Genomic DNA, 23,553 nt, shown 5'->3' with positions numbered 1-23,553 from the left:
AAGCAGTTTAAAATAATGAAAAGGAATGTTTTTTAAATAGCTATCAAATTATATGTCTAATGTTCATCCACCAGCCCTGAACCTTGAAACCTCAAAGACAAACTGAAATAAGAGAGAAACTGGAAAGGAGAAGCAGGAGGGAGAGGAATATTACAAACCAGGGATTGGAGAAGGGCATTATAATCTTGTTAACTTGATCAGGAACAAACAAAAACTGTGTTGAGAGCTAACTTGTTAAAGCCACCACATTAAAAGCTGCCTTTGGCATCACTCCTTGCAGCTCAACTATTCCCCCATCACTATTTAAAAGTTTGTTTTAAATATTTCAAGAGATTACCACTTATCAGCTGTTTAGTAGCTCCCCATCAGTAACAGGCCAGTCATTTCTATCATGCTCTGAATCTCATAGCTCTATCAGAAACTTTCAGACAGCATGCTAAATTTATAGTCTCCTGGGACATAAAGTCTCTTAACACAAATCTATCCAAGATAGATTGGTTGTTTTTATTCTAACAACCATTCCCCTTACTCACACAGAAGAGAAAACAGCAAGCCTCACTGGAATGTGTATGAAGGACAGATCAGAGAAAGCTATATATTTCCTGTCTTGATCCTTTTGTTACAATACAGACAATCTTCTTCACATGTAAGTTCTGGATGAGGCAGTAACGCCCACTTGGTAATTAAATGTAAGTTTGAGTCACACTATTCCAGAAGTTGGATATACACTAGAACAAAAACAGCCCCAAAAAACTGAGGAAATAATTTCAGAATAATCCTGTCTCTTTAAAACCTTTTCTCGGGAATAAAATCCCACCCTTGTTGATAAGCAACTTCTTAAATGAGTTCACAAGTCACAATATTCACTTTTTTAAAGAACAGTTTATGACATGATTTTAAGAAAACACTAACAATGTTTTTAAAGTCACGGTAGCAAGAAGACAGCTATAAAATCTGCAAAATCACCGTAATAAGTTATAATTGAAATAAATCCTGAATCTGACTGCATTCTATGCACAATCTAATGACAACCCAGGATGGGAAAGAAGGGGAGGGAGACAGGAACATATAACCTAATAAAAGAATTATAGGAGCAATCACCTACACAATTTTTTAAAATAAAACCAGGTGCCTTAATAAACATTTAAAATGTTAGTCCTGTCTTTTAACTGTAAATGGCATATAGGCACTAAATTAGCTCCTTAGAACCATTTAAAAAGTTCAGCTCTGTAATTTGTAAGTGAGCATAATCACCAACAGCTTATGTGGCAACAATTAATCCCATGCTTTGTACAGCACTCAGTCTTTACAGTAACAGGAGTACCTTCTGATACCTAAAGCACATGCCTGTTGTGAGTCATACCGAAATTCCACACATTCCAACTAGTCTCTTTCCCTCCAGCACATATGGTACTTTGTAGAAGGCAAGCATCCCAGATCAAGCAAACCCCAAAAATTGACAAGCTGGTACAAGCTTTGTCCAAACCTGCAATCATAAAATGCAACAGTTCATTCGAAAGAATGTTACCTCATCTTAAACAAGCCTACAGTGAGGAGAAACCAGAACTGTCATAGGCTTCTAACACAATGTTTTTCATGACCTCTGGACAAAGATAACTACAAATTCACCTGGGAAAATGGGTCAAGAGAGAGGGTCAATAAGCTAGTGGAGCAATTATCATAATTTCAAATTAAAATTAAATAGAAGGACAATTTTGATCGGAAATGATCAAATTGCATAAGATTTGTATATTCATCATCTGTTTTTTCTCTTTTTTGTAACCACGTTCATCAGGGCCTTGCTCTAACCCTGCCCTAAGGCTTGGGAAAAGTTATCTTGGCATCTTAGTACAGGCGACTGAGAAAAATCAAGATACACTTAAGAGTTTCAGATGACTCTGTAATTACCTTTTTTTTTTGGCTTGTGTGGCAATGAATGAGTCAGTCACAGGTAATCTCTCATAGTTAAAGAAAGTTGAGGCCTTGATGAACATGGGTAAAAAAGGAGAAGGAATGTGAATTTTGGCTAGAAAATTCACTGTGAAGCACAAAGACAAATTAAATAACTACACTTTAAATGTTCCATTAAGCTTGATGTCTGAATAGAACCTAATAATTGTGTCAAAACATTTTACTAACACCTTACCACATAAGGTTTCCTTCCACTGAAGTGACAAGAAATTGTTTCCTATCTATCTGTTATGTTCCAATACTTCAGACATATCCTTAATTGCTTTTATTGCATTTTAATTTAGTGTAACTTAATAACAACTATTCAGTCCAGATGTTTTAAGGTCTTTACACCCATTTATCTAGGTGTACCTATCCTTGTAGGTACACACACCTACAAGGATAATGTGTAGCTGTGATAAGAGAGAAGAATATGAAGACGAGTCTGGGTCTGAAACAAAACAAAACCAACAAGAAAACCCCCAGAAACTGTCTCTTGCTGATCTTCAGTTCTCTAAGAGCAGAGAAAAAAAAAAAGAATCCGCTGTCCTAGCACATATGACAGCATGTGCATACAGGACTGCACACCCAGTTCTCCCATGGCTTACATAATTCCATGATGCTTCACATGCCAAAGAAATTTCTATTTTAACTCAGCTATAGTTTATGTTCCAGAACCACAGCCTGAAGTAACAAATTCAGTACAAATCCATGTAATATTTTTCTACAAACATCTACAGATAAGCAAAGTCTTCTGTAAGCAAATGTTACACAAAGGGTTAACCTGTTAGAAGCGCTCAGCATAAGTAGTTAGTTCAGCTGTGAGTCAGCAATGCCTGTCTAGAACTGCAAACAGGAGACCCTTTGACACAGATAGGCAGCTTCCAGCAAGTCTCTTATTTACCATCTCCTCCCCTCCCACTGCAACTCAGCTTGAATCTTCCTCATACCTTGAATTTGGCAAGTTGTCACAGAAGCAGTTTCACTGCACAAGATATGCTTCTACAACCACTTTGGATTGCTCAAATGTTTAAGCAGATTGACATCTCAACTGACATATCATCATCTCTAAAGGATTTTTTTTAACATGTTTGAAGCGAAAGGCACAACACCACAGATACAACATATTTAAAAAAAGGAGCTTTAACAAGCTCAACAGCTTTCAACAGCTGTGCAACCTCTACCCCAAGATAACTGAAAAGTTCCCATTTGAGGGAACAAGTTTATTAATTCAAAATGCATCAGCTATGTTTCTCAACAGCTCACTAAGCCAAGTCTCCTTTTATGCTATGACAGTTTGCAGATAAGCATATTTCAACAGCGCTTTTCTGTCCCACAATACTTTAATGAATGTACACACAAACAACACATAACAACATACTGCAGTCTAGGAGAAAAGAGCATTGTATACCTCTGAAGATAAGAAACATTCAGGTAGTTTAGATCAGGGACTTTGGACTTTATGCCTTGTCTGAAAAGCTGCACCTCCAGCAGTAAAATTTCCACTATTGTGCTGAGTCCTGATAAAGAATCAGATCTGAAGAGACCCACCTAATGAGTCATTTCCGGGAATATCCTAATTTTCTTTGGCAAAAGGTGTGGGCAGAGGTGTTCCTTTTCAAATACTTTTTAAACCCAACTCTATTTTACCTGTTCCAGTCAAGCAGATTTGAAGCCCACAATGATACAGCTTCAAGGTCGAGTCCATAAAAATAACATTATTCTGATAGAGGACAACCATCTATTTCTGTAAAATATTCCCAAGATACAGATTTTTAAACCTATCCAACAACTGAGTCATATAAAGACTCTCATTTCTTTAACAGAATAGCCTTTCCTCTGACCATAACAAATGCTGTGGTGTCCTGCTTGTATCCATTCAAAGCGTTGCTACAAGTTTCATTTTCCTAAAAAGGTACTCTTATCCTTTCCCAACATTAGCATCCCTTTCCCTGTGGCATCAAGAATAAACTGCTTCTTCCCAATTCAGGACCCTTAATCATGCCTTATTCACTAAGAAAAGACAAAACCTGTGTCCAGTAAATTCACAATGTCACCTTCAGGTGGCCAGCTGTCAGGTTTTGGGAACAAAGGCTCATATGCTTTTCCCATGCTGCCTTCAAGCCCTCTACCACCTTCAAAACTACCTCAGTTAAATTTCATTTGAAATTTCTCCTTGCCTTCATAACTGTAAAATGCCCAAGTCTGCCACTAGTTGAGATGTGTTGAGATCACAGTCTATCATGCTGACTAATATTCCAATTTCTTCTCTTTTATTTACCACCACCACCTTTATCTCATACTCGGGAGGACTGCAAACATTAAGGATTAGAAGCTTTTTGTTCTGTTTTTGCAGTTTCTAACTTCTCCATTTTTAAGGCCTGTAAACATGACTGTAATCACATGATGGTATAATGTATATGAATGAGGAAACTTTTTATTCTCTTAAAAAACAATATTTTGGGTTGAAGTTAATTAATTCTTCCAACAAGCAAAACATTGATACACTGTTCAGAGAGGGGCATGCTCAGTTTCTGGAAGTAAAGAATCAGGCATGTCACGTGAGGTATCCCTCCAATCCAAATTACTGTCCTATAGTTCACATATTCTAAATCACTTTACCATAAGCATTACGTTCTGGCTATAAAACCATTCCAAAGCTCCCCAGCATTTCCAATATGCTGTGCCATGCAACTTTATGTGATGCATATAATGCAACATATAATGCCAAACACTATAAGGCACCCAGGACTCAGCTGTGCTCATATCTGTAGTATCTTGCAGATAAAGTTGATAGCAAGAATTTAGACTCTAGCAAGACCTTCATAATGCCAAGAGCCACCAACATATGCCCCAGAGAGTGGAGTAAAGGGAGATCACCAAGAGGAATTCACAAACAAAAGCCACCAGTGATCAAATGGTTTCATCAGTCAGTCACAGGATGGGGCTGAACGTGCAACGGCTTTCATGGCAGCCTGGTGATCCTGAGCTTCAGACGGTTCACATTCTTCCAAACCCAGGAATTTTGGTCACCAAGTGATCCTGTATTTTGCCACTTCACTGCCACTCACCAAACAGTCAGAGGGATTCATACCATAGTTGCCCATAAGCTACCCCACAGCTCAAGAAACATAGGCAGGTCATTCTCACTCTAGGATTAGAGGGCCTACTGAGATATTTCATTTTTAACTCTAGGTCTTGTTCCTCCTTCTAACAAGTCTGAGAGAACTTTTCAGACATTTGCAGTGAGAAAGTTACTCACCCTTGGTAAGTGCAGACCAAGGTGGCAAAGAAAAATCTACAGATGGCTATAGTCTGAAGATGAGCTAATACTTCCTTTGACTGACTGTCTCAGCTTTGCACAACTTTTAGTCACCACAAAGCACATGGAAGTTGTTTCTGGTATTCACCTAAAACAATAATCATTTAACACTGGAGCTATCTGGAACTTCCATAGCCAGTAACATCAATCCTTCCCATCAAACAATGTAAATCAGTTTTGTCAACTCTAGATTATTAGTTCCTCATGCAAATAAAACATTGTAAGAAGTAATAAGCAGCAGCCCTGTCATCAGAACACACACCATGACAACACCACAGTACTTCCTTGGTGAGGACATACTGCATGAGACATGAGTGCACTGTATCACTTACCATTCTTCCTTTCACTGAGTGGAGGAAGGTTGGGGTTTCGGCCATGATGGAGGTTGATGGTCAGCTCGGGCTGCAAGGAGAGCTCCTGCAGCTCATTGGCAACAGCTTCGCTCTGAGGGCTGGGGGCCGCCGAAAGTGACACCAGCACCGGCTCATCATCATTTTCGCCAGCCCCTCCTCCGTCCAGCCCATTTCCAGCAATGACGGAAGGGGGCAGGCACACCACACCGGAGAAATCCACTTTGGCTTTCGTGATGGCAACCTGCAAGACAAACCAAAAAAAAAAAAAGTAAATCTCACATGAGAGTCTTAACCCACGTGTCCAGTTCATCGTGGCGTCTCCATATTCTAGAAAAACATGTTCTTTAGCACAGTGTTTCATAGAATCATAGAATAGTTTGGGTTGGAAGGGACCTCTAAAGGTTGTCATCTAGTCCAACCCCCCTGCCGTGGGCAGGGACATCTTCAACTAAATCAGGTTGCTCAGAGCCCCGTCCAACCTGACCTTGAATGTTTCCAGGGATGGAGCATCCACCACCTCTCTGGGCAACCTATTCCAGCTGGTGTTATCATCATCAATTCAAATCCAACTAGTGATCGAAACTTACTAGACTCGGCAGTTTATAAACTTGCATAAACCTCCAACAGCATCACCGCAGAAACTACTGATGAAACTACAGATTATTATCATTTTCTTAAAAAGTATGAGAATATTCTCAACTTTTGGTACTTCAGGAACCCAATCCTGAGAAGACACAGATTGAGTTGTTCCACTGAATTCAGTTCTAGATAGGCTGACCTCTTGACTACTCTCCTTTTATACCAACAATGATGTTTTAACAGGACAACTGTCAATTTGAAATCCAGTCAGGTGAAGTAATCCTTCATAATAAACCTGGAAGGACAGCTGAGTACAACAAATGAGGATTTTCAAATAAAATCATTTGCATTTCAAAAAAGAATTCTCTTGCCCCATTCACTATCAGTGAAAATGAATGCAAGAAAAATATTCCACATAAAGTTAACAAAAAAGCTTTCCTGTGTAAAACCTCAGCTGCAGTAACTGAAATGTGCAATATATAAAGGGCTTTAATGAAATGAGCAATTTTTTATATGTTTCATTATATTTCCATAATTCTTTAAATAAGTATTTAAAAGCCACCACTCTGTTAAAATTCTTTTATGTTCAGTAATTTAGACAGAAACAAACCAGCTGGAAGTCTCCAGTGAAATGGTTACTGTGTCAACATTTAAGCAGTAACGGACATAAAACAAGGGCAAACATATTTGGTTTTGATTAATGAAGATGGAAGTCTCCTGCTTCTTAGTATTCTGCTGTTTCAACCAGTCTAAACTCACAAGACTACCACTACATAACTCTGCTGCACTGTAGTCATTTACCAAACAAAAGGTATTTCCAGAGGCTAACCTTCAGCTTCAAAAAGATGCAGGTAAAGCAAGCTGCAAAGAAGCAAAGTAAAAACCATCAGGATAATCCTCTAGAAATCAATCAGAAAGCATAAACTTGGAACAACATTTTTAACAATACAGTTTTTTATTAAGTATTCCCCACTTAATACTCATAATTAACCTGAACAAGTGTGACAACATTCAACACATTAATAGCTGATAAAGTAGCTCAAATAGTCATCTTCCCCACTTCCATTTCAGTTTCGTACTTCAGTTGATTAGTAATGTTTGCTCTGTAATACCCAGAACAAAGTTATAAGTGATAGTACATTTGTTTCAAAAATTTGTTCAATGTATATTCAAGGCAACAATAAGAATTACTGGCAATGAATACATGCTGTTTCATCCATGCTGTCATACTTTCATTCCCAGGACCCTATGTCATGATCTGAAAAGAAGCAAGGAAAAGAAGGGTGGAGGAAAAAAAGAAAACAACAAAAACCACCAACCAAAGCTGGTGCTTGTTATAACAAAACAAATGAGACTGAGCCAAACCTTACTGCCATATGAGTATTTGCTTTTACTTCAGTTACAATTTGGCTAGAAAGTGCCTACCCCCTCCTTGACATATTTCCTGTACAAAGTGAACATCGCTCATATCCACTTGAGAGCAAATTGTAACGGTAATCTGCAAAGAGAAAACATTGGGATTGTGCCCTTCTTCTCTTTACAATGTGTACAGAAAGCTTGGAAACACAGACCCTTAAACCACAGACTTAGAAGAATGCTATAACAATCCTTGCAAAGGCTGGAAAGAGTTAAATCATGACCAATATAACTGGCCTCAGGCCCTGTCCCTGTAGCATGGGAGGCCTGTGAAAAGGGGCTAAAAGGAAGAGTAATTGCTCAGTTAGGAGGCTGGCTGGTTAGGACTGCTGTCACCCTTAGAGGAGCCAAAGCCAATGTGCTTTATCAAAGGAGATGTACTGGAGACATTACACTTTGCCTAGTACCACATGATGGTTAGGTCAGACCATGTGGGAGGACAAGTGCAGACAGGCCTGAATCCACAAACAGGTGAGACACATATCTAACACCCACCCAGCAAGGATCTGGAATGGCAGAAGACTCAACCTTCCCCCCTCAATCCATCCTAGTAAAGAAAAAGAGTTCCTTCCTCTTCCCACAAGGGGAAAAAAAACTTGACGTGTCTCAGAAAGTCAGATCTGCTTCAACTAGGAAAACGGCAAACATACTTAGGAAATTATGACATGCTGAATTTTCTTTTAAACAGGAGTTTGTAACCTGAAATCACATTTCAAACACCATTTTAACAACAGTGTTGTAAAACAGAATCTGTTTTCCTAATCTAGGTATGTTCACATTAGCCAGTCCACTGAAACTATATCCTTTATGTAAAAGCACAGTACCAAGCTACAGTAAAAGCAGTCTAGCCTAGACAGCCACAACGTAGAGCAGAGCAGGAGATCAGTGCTCGCACACCAGTTTGCTACGTAACCCTGAGCAACACCATGTCAAGTGGTGTTGGGATTATAAACCAGAGTTTCTCCAGTAAATTGTCCAATGGAACTTCAGCACAGGGGCTGGATTATCACTAAAGTTGTACCTGGATCTGCAGGTTTCCTAACTCATGCAGAAGACGACACAGATGGAAGGTATCTTCTTAATCCTAGTTGGCATGTCATTCAATGTTTGTCCCACATCAAAAGTAACACAGCTTAAGCAAACCTTGCCTTGCCTGCCACCATGTCCTGCATTGTGCCAGCAGTGCTGCTTGTATAGCCACACTGCGAACCATATCAGAAAGCTGATTCAGCAGAAATGCAATTTTTCCTAGGCCATTTTCAGCTGGATCGATTCCTCCATACAAGCCACAGTTGAACCAGCACAGTACAGGGGAACACTGCCACAAAATGCAAAAAATCACAGTCTGACTCTGTGCATCTCAAACAGCCTGGACAACAATTCTATTACTCAAATAGGGTTGCAGCTCAAATGAAAATAAACTGGGAGAACCATTAAATGCATTAGGGAATCCTGCCTTCTCCTTCCTCCACATCCCCTCCCATTTCAGGCCAGCACAAGAATCTGCAGTGACACAAGATAAACCAATGAGAAAACTGACCCAGGTGTAAAAGCTAGTCTTCTGGTTCGCACTCCAGCTAAATCAGGACTCTGGTGCAGTTTGCCGTGCAGCCACACCAACGCTTGTGCCAGCACAGCACAGGGGGGAGAACCTGCTTACACCATTAGTACACCCAAACATCTAGCCACTACCTAAGGGAAAGAGAACTTTTTTTAGAGCAATGCCAGGTCTTAGTAAGCAACATATCCCCACTTCAAAAAAAAAAAAAAAAAAATGCATCCAGTTCACAAGACTACAGTAAAAGCTGTAATTGGGTGAGTTTGAATTTATTGGTTTCAATTAAAAGTCTGATGAGGACATAGAGGGATTTGGAAGATGCTTTGAGGATTTATAATCATCCATGCTGCGTTATTTAGAAGTCCTGTGAAAGGCAAGGAATCCTTTTCTATAACCAACCGTAAGGCTGTTTTTAGACTTCCCAGACAGTTATACCACTCTATAACTGTCATTGTAGAATGATCAATCAGTTAGTTACACACATTAATATTTAGAAGCTAATTAAAATTTTAAAATGTTTGTTTTCCTGTCATTTCTGAACAGACTAGAAACTTTCCCATAAAGAAATGTGCCATACCATGATCTTTAAGTGAGTCATCCAGAAGCTGATGGGCAGTCTTAAGAGCAAGTATTTCTTATCCTCAACAAGGGTTTCAGGGTGAGTGCCCTCAAGGATTTGTATCTGTTGCCTAACCAGACAAAAGCTTTCTATCATGGCATTTTTCTACTTTTGGGCCAGCTGCTTCCGGGACAAGACTGGCTGTGATCCCACAGATGTTCTACAGCAGCAACACCAGCTTAAGCCATCCTCAAGTTCTCCACTGTCCAGCTGCTCATTTCTGTCCTTACATTGCCCCTTCTTCAACTGGGGAATCAATTTAGCTGAAAACCAGCCATCTTTTCTGGGTATTGAGCAAAATCAGTTCCCCAATCTAGTCCATTGCCAACTACACACACAGCTGTGTCACCATAATGCAGGGACAACAGCGAGCTCTCAGGAGCCAGGAGTGCTCAAATTACGTTGCTATAAAGCTCAAAACTCCTTTATCAACAATACAAGCATGGACCACAGCACTCAGGAGAAGATGCAGCTGCTCAAAAGAAACATTACACGCTACTCCAAAATATATAAATAATCTTTCTCCCTTTCTGACTTCTGGAGGCATCTAACAAACTTCAATTTCAAATAGACAAACATGGCAGAATCAATTCTGTGCAAGTGATAAGATTAAGAACCATAGCCAGTAAGAATTTTTGGAAAAAGATGATCTTTATCAAACCTGCAAACTACAAAGACTAAATTGCTCTGCAACTTCTACATGGTAGCTTTTTAAGTGCATCCTCTTGCCATCCCAACACCATATCACAGTAAACACACAGTAAACCTGATTAGCTTACTCCTTGGTGAAAAAAGTATTCTACTTTGCATTTACCATATGAAAAAATTACTTATAGAAACTTCTTGTAAAGCTGCTCGTCCAGAATCACTGAAGGATAGCTCAAAGCCCAAAAGGTGAAAGGGAAACAAAACAGGCAGACACATGCAGTACTGAAACCTGTCTGACCCACAGTAAGCTAGTTCACAGCGCTAAGTGAAAAGAAAACTGGGAGCGGGAGAAGGGATTAGGATTAGTTTCCTGCCATTTTAGCTCCATTAATCATCCCATCATAAGGCCAGACAAGCACCAATGTTGGCACAAGGAAGCAACAAAGGCATGCATCCAAGACCGCCCCTTTTGGCAACAGCTAGCTTAGATCAACTTAGCTGTATCATAAGACCACATCCTCTGCTTAGACACTAAACTGGCATTGCCAACAAAAGGAACAGTCCAGCCTGCTCATTCCTCACCTCCTGTGGGCCAGCACAGGCTGAACCAGATCAAGGAACTGATCTGTGTCAAATTTGACCTGGCCACACACACACGAACTACTAGTTTTACTCTGCATCACTTCCTGATCTGGCTTGCCACCCAGCCACACAAACACTTGGGCTAGCATGAGGGAGAATGAGGCAGCTGGAAATAAAAAAGAAATCAGGATGGCTACTTTTGGTAGCAGTATCATCTTAAGGTGTTGTTATACAGTTTAATCTACCCAACATTCATGTTGGACATGAACACATGCACTAGGTCTTCATGCATAAGACTCTCGATTTTGGCAATATTCACATACTTATGGCATAATCAAGATCTTGACAGTCAGTATTTAAATGAACCAAAGAACAGTACCACCTTCCCTAACGTGAAACCTCAATAACCAGAGTAAAACATATGAAACAAAAGGAATTTAAAAATAAGTAAGTAAAAATCAGAGAGACATTAAAAAAAAAGAGCACAATTCCCAAATCCAGCAAGGACACCTCTATAAACAGCTTTCCCTTGTTTGCGTTTTGGGGCTGAGTTGCCAGGGTAATAGCAATTTCCTACCAATTTAAGAATTGCTAAGCAACCTCCAGCACCTAACAGCAACAGCATGTGTGTGCAGCTGGGCTATTTTGAGAAGACAGTTTTGTTTTTTTTTTATTTCAAACTTAAGAGCAGCCTTCTGTTAAATGATTATGCCAGCTGAGATCATCCAGCCAAAGAAGCAATCTCGGGGCAAAGTGGCTTTAAGTGGACAAACCTTTGAAATGAGTGAGAAGAGAGGAAGAGAATGTGATTGATATGCCCAAAGGCAACTATACCCCCCAGGTCATCACAAATCAAAAGAATAACCCAGGAGAAATGAAGTTTGCAGCAGACGGAAGCCAAAGCATCGCATTAGCTTGAGAAGCTATAACAATCAGAGTGAGAAATATTCCTTTTAGCTTTAGATATCAAAGAAAAGTCACCAACAGGAAGACCTCCAAGGTTGTATTAAAAAAAATTATTTAGTTTCCTGTCAGTCAGCTTAACCCAGGCACACACCTGTTGACAGAATTACTTCTCCAGTTAATGGAGAGTTAAACTGATGACACTGTCCATAAAGTACATACAATACAGTAAGCAGCAACGCAAGCATCACAAAGACAATGTAATAGCTTGTTCTTGAGGAACCACCTTAAGTTAAGAAATCAAACTATGCAGACAACTAGAGACACCTTCTTAGGTTATGGAATTTTATTTTAACACACATATTACACATATTTGTCTTCTGCAAAATGAACCAGTCATCAACTTCCTTCACTTTCACAGTAAGGGGGGGGGGGGGGGGGGGGGGGGGGAAGGCAAAAGCAGTCAAAAAGTAACCAAATTCGTTCTGGATTAGAACCAGTGATTTGAAGGTGTAAACTGTCCATCTTACCACGATCACAAGCCTCACAAGCCACTACCCTACGAAGGCCCTATTAAAAATGCAAAGATTGCAACACATGTGAACAAAGATGCTGGCAAAACATGGATGAGCACAACTTTCTATCTAAGCTAAAGAATCTGAATCTGTATGTATACTGTGCCAGCAGCATTACAGTAAGAGAGGACATCTTTGAATCACCACCAGAAGTCTCTCCACTACCGCCTCCAGCAAATCTGTCAGTACAAGAGTCAAAAAACATGCTTGGGCCAGCAAGAAAATGGCAAGAAATGTTATCAGACAAAAGGCATGAACAGCTGTATAGAGATGTTAGGACTTAAGGGGGAAAAGATGCAAAGAACACATCTAGTGCAAAGCAATTAACTGCATAATTTCTGCTATAGACAAACAAAGCCTCGCACGTGATTTTAACGACCACTCATCAAGAACCATATTTCTCAAGCTCTAAGTATTTCCTTCATAAGACACCAGCATTTGTTTTGCTCAGTCCAGCAGTGACAGAAAGTCTTTAAGAGGTCTTGAAAAATCATCATCAAACATCCATTTCTTAAAACCACAAATGGCAGGCTAAGAAATGTAGTCTGGCATTCCAGATGTTTTTTAAGAAATACTTTTCATGATTCAATATGTATTTGGAGGAACTTTGTGGCTTTCAAGCTCATGGAACGCTGGGTACACAGAAGAACTGATAATACCAGAGCTAGTTTTGAGAATCACAATGATATTTATAATAAATAATCCTTGCTCAAAAAGAATTAACTCCCCACCAATTTCTGAAGATCTTATTTAAGCTCAAAGCGTGAATGAGGAAGACATCCTTCTAATTTCAGAGGACATTGAGCCTTAAACTGGTGAAGCAGTTTATAGACACAATTCTATCATACCTCTCAGTGTGTTGAATTAACCTTCTAGTTTGTGAGAGTAAAAATGATAGCTACTGAAGAAATAACAATTTCTGCTGAAGTTCAAAGAACAAAAGAGAGCAAAAAAGATGTGATGTTCAGGTCTCGTGTCAATGGGTACTTGTATATTTTAGGCCTTGGTCATGATATAGCTCAATGTCATAATTAAAAGAGGAATCCAGCCTTCTGCTATCGAGCTATTGGTTCCTGCTGCTTCCTTTTTGTCTGATCTAACGAGTGTGCACCCACGGGGTGACTCAGGTCAGCTGAACCAGCAGACGATTAACTCTGCAAAAGATTAGAAACCATTTTCTACAGGGTCAGTCAGCTAGCTGGACGTGCCCTGTGGCTGCACAATCACTAGCTCTGATGCAAAGGAAGAAGCAGGATTGCACAGCTGCATAGAGGTTTGACCAGCCTTTGCAACAGCAGCTCACTGAAAGATCAACTTAACTGTAATGTCAAAGAGCACACTTAAACATCTAGCAGCTGTGCCAACTTAAGCAGTCTGCTACACATTCCCACTCTCATGCCTTCCTCATTGTGAAACTAGCATAAATCTTAAGGAGACAACATGTACTGGACCAGAGGAAAAAATAATCTAGAAAAAACCACTTCTTTCCAGGAGGATCTGTTCCCCAGAGTGGCTCACCGTGGCCACAAAAACAGCTATGCCAGCAAAACAGAGGGAGCTGTGAAAGGGAGCAAGCTGTTTAAGCCTGCACTGGTGCCAAAGAAATGCATGATGAACTACAGTGTGTTTAGAACAGGATTGCCTGTTTTCCACCACCTTCTGACTGACTTCCTTGCAATTGCTCTCTGATGCATTTTTTAAAATTTCCTTCATGTCGGAGGCAAAGCATTCCTCCCCGCCCCATAGGGCCAAGCAGATGAAGCAATGGATTCAGCCGGCAGCAAAGGCATGTGGCAACGGACACCAACAACCAATGGAAGCAGGGAGGCTGCAGCAAACTAGAAAAGGGAATGCTGACGATTTGCAGCCAGATGTGAGCTTTGACTTGGAAATTCATGGCAGGAAAACTGAGGGGCTGAGAAAGTATGAAGGAACTCATGTTGAATGTGGATTTAGGGCAGATTGGGACAAGAAAGTCATTGGACAAGAGGAGAGAGGAAATAAGACCTCAAAGAAACAATATGCTTTCAAACACAGAAGATTTGAACTTTGGGACAAGAACTGGATGACCTAGGTCATAACAAAGTAGTGACTTGGGCAAGGAAAGAAAGGAAGGAAAGATAGCTCAGGGAACCAATCTAGACTAAAATAAAAGAAAATAAATTTTAAAAAGGAAAAAAAGGAAATAAAGCAAAGGTAAAATAGTTAGATTTCAGTCAGTTCAGCTCCTGGCATAAGCATTCATGTCAGCACAAAGCAGCAGGCAAAACTGCAGAACTTAAGAGTCTTAAGGAGTTTATGGCAAGGTTTTTTGGCAACTTACTTTTGTGTGTCTGAGGAAGTAGTTTTACATTTTATCTAATTCAGTCTGATCATGGGCTGTGACTAAGAGTATAGGTCCATATTGTATCGCCTCACCTCAGTTTGAAATTCTCACCTTCTCTCCTTCAAATCCAGTGGCTTTGCAGCCACAAGAGCAAGTCAATTTAGCTTGCTGTTCTGATGGAAAGCTACACCTTGAAACAAGCTTGTTTTTCCATTGTGCTAGCAATCTGAGCCCTGCAACCACAGGTTCATTAGATCCCATCAAAAAAAACAAACAAAAAAACAGAGGAGCAGTGCCCACTGAAAAGTGACAGCTTTCAGTTACCTCATGTTAGGTACAGTGTGAAACCAAAGCCTGAAACAGTCTGCAAGAAGTTTTCTGACCCCAGTCACATTCTTTAGTCATGACAGTATGAAACCGTCTACAGAAATTAAATCAATCTGAATTGACTTTGCCTCTCCTCCCTGTCAATGGACAGTGGGTGTGGAATCCAAATTTCTTTGAATTTATTAGCATCTCCTAATGCAGCTACCCAGCATGACATTCATTTAAGTGGAAAGTCCAGCAATTGAGACTGAGTTACCAGATCTTCTGTTCCCTTTTTCCCCTACGAGAGCTGACTTTCCACCCTTGGATTTCCCCACTACTGAAAAATAGGTAAGAATTTTCTTCAGTGATTCATAGAGAAGCATATATCAGTATTACTGTCTTGTCTAAGCTAACCAGTTTATTGAAAAGAAGTAGTAAGTACTCAAGAGGTGCTCCCTAACATGTAAATCTAATGAATGTGGGTAAAGAACATGAGGGAGGGGTGGGGGAATTGGTACTGCCGCTGTTCTTCACCAATTCAAAGGATACCAAATTCAACCTTCACTACTTCTTTCTTTGAAGCAACAATATTAAGAGCCAGCACATGAAGGACATCTAAACCGAGACTTTTGTTCTGGTGCTAGAATAGATTAAAACATTTTCTATTCTTTACTACAAGACTCAGCCTGAGACCACAGATAATGTCTGAATGTATCATCCTCTCTTCTGAGTGCTACTGTATCATGCTAAGCACAGTTACAGTTTTGCAGACATTACAATTTTACTGTATAGATACAATTGTTTGCCTTTATATACTTGAATAAATCAGCAAAGCAAGCCAAGTATCAGTAACACTGAAAAAACTTGTGACAAGCCTGACTAATTGCTAGGCAGCAGTGAAAAAGGGACAAGTGTGCCATTAATACTCTTAGACTATAAAATCCTTGCTGGACAGCTGTCACACCTGGTGCTAGTACAAATTCAAAATATTCCACCTCTAACACACCACTGTCCCTCATGTTTAGTGACCACAAGCAATTTTCAATTCAGCACATAAGAATAAAAGGTGCAGACCAAAGACAGCAAAGAGAACACAATACATACCTTACTCACAGTTCCCACGGACAAATCCAGCTCACTTCCATGCCAGCAGCTCTCTCCCCAGTCACTGAAAGGGAAAACAGGACACAAATATTCAGAGATCTTAAAAAAAAAAAAAACCAAACACAGCCCATTTTCTCCTTTAAGAGTAAGGAGCGAAGTTCTTCATCTAGGATTCTTTTTTCCTATAATCTTTAATTCATTTGGCATACACAACAGAAGTTGGATTGAAATACCATAAAGACTGCCACACTTGTATACGCATACCCATGCTACTTGCAGAGCAGAACTTTTACTTTAAGACTATTGGTTTGTCAGTTCTGAAGAATGCATTGTTTGAGATTTACTAAGCCAGAATATTCACCAAATCATACACTCAATCTTCCCGTCCTTGTACCGAAATCATTCTTAAACATTGGATAGTAGAAGTTGGAGACTGTTATGACTAGTTTATTACACCATGTTATCCATCCAAACAAAAACAGGGAAAGGTAAAAAAAAAAGTACATTTCAGAGATTTGTCATGACTGCAATGGGAAACCCATTTTGGAGGAGGGGGAAAGAGGGAACCATCCTGCACACCTTAAAAACTCACAAATGTACTGAAGTAACACACCACTTTGGTCATACAGTTTTAACAGGCACGCACAGCAGTATTTGGCTAGAAAATAATTACTGTGGAGGCTCTGGAAGACTATTGTCTCAAACAGCAATAAAAAGGGTCGGAAGTTGATTTGTAGTTGCCATACTTTCACTCCTACTTCCTTAGCCACCTTAAAAAAAATACAAATCATCATACGAAGTTTTTAACACAAAGTTTCAATTCCATTTCCTCCTCTGAGCTTTTCAGACTTTAGGGCTTCCCAGACACCAGAAGCACAGAACTGCAGCTGAGATGCCATGATATTCTGTCAAGAAGAGAAAATAAAAGAAACCCAGGCACCTCCCCAAATAAAAACTTCAGACTGGATGGACCTCAGACACAAGCATTAACATAGCTGGAGTGAAAAAGAAAAAAAAAAAAAAAAGAAAAAATAAAATGAGCTCTCTACTGCTTTAACATCAGAAGGAATAAGACCAACTAGGCTGATTAGTCTCTTCTGAAGAAAGAATGACCACAGCTAGAAGCTTGGATAATCAGCATATTGCAAAATTTGAGAGAGTTCCCTGATCTCCAACAAATAAAAGAAAGAAGCTGTTTAGAAGCAGCTACAGGTAATGAATTGCACATCTACTTGGTCAACTCTCCTCCAATTAACAATTTGCAAGAGAAGGGATTTACAATACTGATACAAATAAAAAAAGTAAGGACACTACTACTTTAGAAGCTTCCCTTACAATCCCTTTCAGAGAATGTTTCAATTTTTCTTTGAATGAAATGTGTCAGCACACATTAATCATGGCTCTACCACAGAATCAAAAAGTCATTCTGCCACCTCTTACAGTATTTGTCATCAAGTCAATGTTTAGAATTACTTACAACCACTTAAACAATTTAATGTGAGAACCCATAACAAGTAATTATTTTTTCTTTAAAGCAGCAGCGAAACTGATACAGCTGTAATTAAAATATGATAATGATGCAAGACTACAAAACCAAGTATATACTTACAATGTACTTTTTACAGAATTGCGGATCCTAGATTTCCTAAAAGGCAAGGCAAAAAGGCCTCAAGAAGTCAAGGAAAGTCTTCCACAAAGACAGTAAACAATTAATCACTGTTAAGAGTTCGATATTCCAACCTGATGAACAAAGTGCCTTATTATATAATCTGGTAAAATAATTTTTCTGACAGCATTAAGCACATAACATCAAAATTTAGGTATGGAATGTTTGCTTGTGATGATGTTTTGTTTTTTTTTAAATCACAAATTATAAGTGAGTGAAATTTATCCATATATTAAATCTTTACTCCAGTGCAAGTTTTTGGCATTGTTTGGTTTTGAGTGGGATTTTTTTTTTATTTGGGGTTTGGGATGTTTTGGGGTTTTTTTTTGAGACATAGGTACGCCTGAAACCGCTTTTCACACATGAAATGCATCTCTAACTTCTCCACGCTTTCATTTGAAGATTTCTGCTGGCCAATCCCTAATTTCCAGTAATCTTGGTTCACTGGATATTCTCTTCCAATCTGGGATTGCAACAGCACTGATAAAGTTGGACAATCATCATGCTGCTGCATTTCATTTCCAGCACTTAAGATCCATGTTCTCCTGAATCTCATTTGAGTCAAGACAGCTCCAACAGTGAGCCTTTTCTTGGTCTGCCTGTCCCACCACCTGGTACAGGGCATCTACTAGTCTTTTACAGAAGTGGAACCCCATATCCAGTCAAAAAATCTTTGTATTTTCTTCAGCATGTTTTTCTCTGGAAAACTTCAGATTGCTGAATATTCCAGGTCTGAAGAATATACCGGGCTATCCCTAATCAGCTGGCAGGGTGATGCAGAAGGGAGAAGAATTTCTCTGTACACCCCCAGTTCTACATGCCTTCCAAGGCACTCATTACCAGCAACTGGCCAACACAAGACACCAGGCTGGATAGACATCTCACCTGGCACAATACGGAAGACCTTGAAGTCTTACCTCTTAAGGTATGCATGAAGATTAAAAAAAAAAAAAAAAATATATATATATAAAAAAAATACACACATACACTCAGTGATTTTTGGCATCTTTGCAAAAACTTAGCACTATCCTTCAGAAAAAAACGTGTGTGTTTGTGGACATGCAAACACACACTCAGAAAACAGGACAACTTATTTCAAGAACTTCCTTGCCTCAGTTTGTTTACCTCTTCTGAGTTTCCAGCACTTCCATTTGCCTTCTCAGGTATCCAGAGATCCTTGTTCTCCCACAAATAACTCATCCTGCAGGACAGCATATATTTATCTTTCTCCGTCTACTAAGAACTAAAGTTTTATTCCAGATACTCTGGCCAATAAAAGGCCAACTTTAAACTTTCAGTCCTATTTGTCAAGGAAGTTCCTGCTCAGTCTTAGCAGATGGTTAAAGTATTGCATCCTGTGATTTACTGCTTAGTCATCTGAACCTCAAGTAGGAGATAAACTGGCTTGCAATGGGCACGGACAGTCATCAACTTTTTTTCTAATATGTGTGCCATTAAGCTAAGAGATGCTGCAGGTATAAGGTCTTTATCATTATTCTTATACAGTCACCCCACGGAATTTCAATCCAGCTTTAAGACGGAACAACAGAAAACACAGACACACCCCGCCTTCAAAATAACAAGTCAGACTTCACAAAAATTTAGCAGAACAGCCTTACAACTGTAATGAAAGACAAGCTCTTTACTTCTCCTTCTATACTGCAGCAAACAAGCAAAGATTAATCTGATAACTGAAACATTTTCTGGCAAAATTCCACAGTTAAACTGCTTTTGTTATTCTTTGCTTATAGCACAATCAAAACATTCCTCCAACCCTCCTTTTTCCTCTCACTATACAGTCAATGCAGGCAAAACTCCACTGTCCCAGATTTTCTGAAGAAAAAATAGTGTCATCTCTAAGAAATGCAGAAGTCTCATCTTGCTGATAAACTTCTCCATCCAATGGAAATGTTTATATGTCAGTGTTTACATGTTCAAGCCAAATGGCTGCTATTCCAGTGATTACAATGGCTTATTGCCTTCACTGGTGACTAGGAGTTTGAGCACGTCTGAACAACACAGAAACTCACTGACATGATTCGCAAGTCTGATCTGAACATGGCAACGCAGAATTCACATCCTATCTTTCTAACAGCCATACTACCTCTCAGATGGAAGCTCTGAAAAGATTCAGTCTCCAGGTGATCTGTTGCTGTAAAGCATGCCTGACAGGACACATGAAAGCGAATTTAGAGACATAGTTATATTAGGCCTAACATTAACTTGGCCCTACCAATTACTTGGAGAAACCTCTCACCCAGGTTTGGGTCCATCTTACACAATGGAATAGAAGTTACAATGCAGACTGTAATCGCATTCTGTTGGGAAACTTCTTATATTGCTATAAAAATCAGAAGAGAGGGCAAAAATAATAATTTAAAAATAAATAAATAAATCATCCAAGAAGAGTCTTTCAATGCTTTTCCAAAAGTTTCTTCCTGAAGGAGGAAAAGTTTCCCTGTAAGTGAATCCTGTCTCATCTTTGCTCAGAGCTGTACCTTCACACATATAAACAGTTGCAGAAAGAATGAGTTCATCATAACATGGGTATGGCTGTGTGTAAAGGATGATCTCATTAGAGTAAGTGTAAATAGGGTGTCAACTGTATGGATCAATCGTGCAGTGGAGACATATCCTCAGTGTCTCTACTAAACCACAGAAAGGGTAGAACTCAAGGAACGACAGTATACACACACACCCTCCCTAGTGTGGCTAGAACTTGTCATAATTGCCATATATTACAGGAAGCATTAATTTGAGGTTGAAACAATCTGTGATGTAGACTCCCGTCCCAAAATAAAATTAATTTCACAAAACTACACGTTATCATTTCAGTCTCCTGTTCCCCTAACATGAAGGTACTCTGAAGATGATGCGTAGTCAGCGCATTTATTTGCCTCACTGGAAGATGGCAAAATAGGGAATTTTCTGCATTGCTTTATGCCAGAGGCTCTTGCACTGTGGTATATACACACTTCAATATGCACCCATGGCAAGCAGAGACGACAGCAGCAGCAGCTCCTGACCACGTCCAGGGGAAAATTTTTATTTCAGTGAATTAGGAACTTCCACAGAGGCAGCCCCCAATTGATCAGCTGTTAACAAATAACATCCTGGCACATGCAGCAGCAGCTACCACGCTGCTTCTGCTCTGCTCCGCAAAAAACCCTGCTTTTCTGGATCAGCAGGGCCAAAACAAGCTGAAAGAGGGAGCACAAGTTAATTAAGAAGGATAAGTAGAAGTAGTCAACATGCTAGTTTGTGGTAGGAGAGCAAAAGCAGATGGATGGCATGAGGTTAAGGTGCAAAAGAAAATCCCCAATTAAAAGCTCAGCCTTTAGCTTTCAAGATTTAAAAAGACTTGTGACTGTGTGTTAAATCTCACCTTCTTACAGAGATGTTATCAATATGGCTGTGTGCCTAAATCCAAAATATTTCTTCACACAAGAATAATGATGCTGCACACACACAAGAAAATGGGGGAGGGAAGGGGAAAGGAATGCTGCACAAACCAAATTCATTACTTCAATTTCTGAAATATAAACCAATCTAATTTAAACAATCACAGTACCTTGCTCAGTGACAAACTCTCAAATTTATCTGTGTGGAAAATAAGTGTCTCATATCAGAAATAGAAAAAGGATCAAAGAAAGTGAGCTACCGTTACTGGCATTGTTTCTTAACGTCTGAAAACATAGTAGCAGACTGATGGCAGACTCCTGTGTAAACTGCATGCACCATTTGCCCTCCACAAGGACAACCTGCATTTAAAAATCTCAAGGCATTGACTGACCACTATGGCATACCTAAGCCTGGTAATGTAAACTGTCCTCACCCCAATGCCATTCATTTCCCTTGAAGAAGCCACTTAACAGTGTTTGCACTCCATAAAGCACTCAAAGGAGGGAAGGTAAAATATACACATTAACCACCCACATTATGTCCCCGAAGGACTGAACAGAGTATTTGACAAAGGAATGAGTTTCTGAATTCACAGAAACTCATCCATTTCATCTATTTGACACAAACGCATAAAAAAAGAATCATAGGAACAGTTTTAAACTCTGGTTCCAAAAAGTTCCCTTTAGCTGTAGCTCTTACTAACCCACTTCTGTGCTCCCTCCCCTCTACTCTAGCTATTCATTCCTTCGGCCCTCCCCCACCTTTTATTTTGGGGGCTGAGGGGGAGAGGAATAGAACATGCACAGATTAAAAATCAGGTCTCTAACCTGGCTCAGCATGCAGCCCCCCAGACATACCATCACTACTGAGGTGACAGCACATGGTGGGTAGGGAAAAAAAGAAAAAAAAAAAAAGAAAAAAAAGAGGCAGATGGGAATATGAGCTGTTTAGGACAGCCCCACCACTAAAAGAAATGTCTGTGTAACCACATCCTCTGTTTTCAGTCTCAGTTCAGCAATGTGTCCAGCAGGAAATAATTAGATTTGGCTTTCCCAGAGTAGGTGTTTGACGGTTTCAGACCACTGAACAGTTGCTTTTTCTGCTTCCTCTTCAACAGTTTCTCAGGAAAAGACATCGACCTTCAGGACACAGCTGATTAAAAAAAAAAAAATCTTTAAAGGAAGAGCATTGTGTAACTACAGTAAGTTTTAATAATTGTTACCTCTTTTTACACAGAGGAAATCAACTGTACTCTTCAAAAGGGATCTTAATCATAATACTGAGTTATCAGTAAGTAAACAGACATTGAGACAGTCCGATTATATCATCTACAACACAGGAAGGACAGCTGAGTATAGACAGTAAAGACAGAAGACTCTTGGAATTGCTATAAATTATGCTTTCGAGGTAAAAAGCATATATGGAGACACCTCGCACATTCCAAATGAGTGTAACAATTAATCTTGTGATAATGTTTTGGCAGATCCTAAGAATCTGCTTTCTGCTCTAACATCCAAACCCTTTTTGCTCTGATCCTCCCCTGTATATAGTACAGCTGCCCTTTCCCCCCACCAAATACCACACAGTAATGTAATCACGGCTCAACAGTGAAGGAAATCCATTAGGGCTTTTTATTATTATTATTAAATTAAGGGGTATTTTGATTGCTTGAATGTACATTTCACCTGGAGGTTCAAGGATGAAGGGTCTGTGAAAAACGTTGCTGCTTTACCATGCCAGCAGAAGCCAAAGTTACAAAAAACAGTCACAAGCAAGCACTCCTCCCCAAACCCAGGAGTTTCCTATTATTTCATATTCAAGGGGAGGAAAATTTAAAGACTGCTTTTGCAAAACCCCCATATTCTCTTAGCCCTATGTCAAAATGTCTTCTGTACTCTCTTTGCATTTTATTTCATGATCTGCTTGTTGCCTGAAGATTTGGGGGTCCTCTCCCACGATGTTAGAGTGGATGGCCTTAATTAAATAGAAATTAAAGCTGCTTCTGCAACTGTTGGAACCAGCAAACATAGCACTACTTACATTTTGTACAGAACAATATGATGCCCAAGAAGCTATAACTAGCAATATTTCACTCTTTTCCTGAAATCACATTTGGTATCTAAATTATAAGTGAGGAAGGACTGAAAAGGGCTCAGTAAGTTAATATCTGGTAATTAAGAAGGGCAAATTCGCCTACTTGTGAAAAGCTTATAGCATTTGCTTTCAGCCCTGAGTCTCTTT

At 39.5% G+C, this 23,553-nt stretch overlaps 1 protein-coding gene and 1 long non-coding RNA gene across 3 annotated transcripts in view; both read right to left on the bottom strand.

Annotated features, from left to right (window-relative positions):
- Window positions 1-5,617, bottom strand: part of MRTFA (myocardin related transcription factor A) — an 80,934-nt gene extending 75,317 nt beyond the window's left edge. Inside the window, exon 1 of the mRNA XM_076337289.1 lies at window positions 5,605-5,617. The gene's annotated coding sequence lies outside the window, so the exon portion shown is untranslated. The remainder of the gene's footprint in view (window positions 1-5,604) is intronic.
- Window positions 5,618-5,834: 217 nt separating this feature from the next.
- LOC143159856 (uncharacterized) lies at window positions 5,835-22,453 on the bottom strand. 2 transcript variants are annotated; one of them, XR_012995239.1, is made up of 4 exons: window positions 22,170-22,453; window positions 16,245-16,308; window positions 7,034-7,065; window positions 5,835-5,866 (listed from the first exon to the last, which is right to left on the bottom strand). It is a non-coding gene; the product is annotated as an uncharacterized LOC143159856 (long non-coding RNA). The 2 variants fall into 2 exon arrangements; XR_012995240.1 differs by lacking the exon at window positions 7,034-7,065 and having other exon boundaries at window positions 5,853-5,866.
- Window positions 22,454-23,553: the final 1,100 nt, after the last annotated feature.

The sequence above is a fragment of the Aptenodytes patagonicus genome, chromosome 1 (assembly GCF_965638725.1).
Source record: "Aptenodytes patagonicus chromosome 1, bAptPat1.pri.cur, whole genome shotgun sequence".
In the NCBI taxonomy this organism is placed as follows: Eukaryota; Metazoa; Chordata; class Aves; order Sphenisciformes; family Spheniscidae; genus Aptenodytes; species Aptenodytes patagonicus.
Note: the sequence above shows the minus strand (reverse complement) of the source record. Positions and strands in the feature narration are given on the sequence as shown.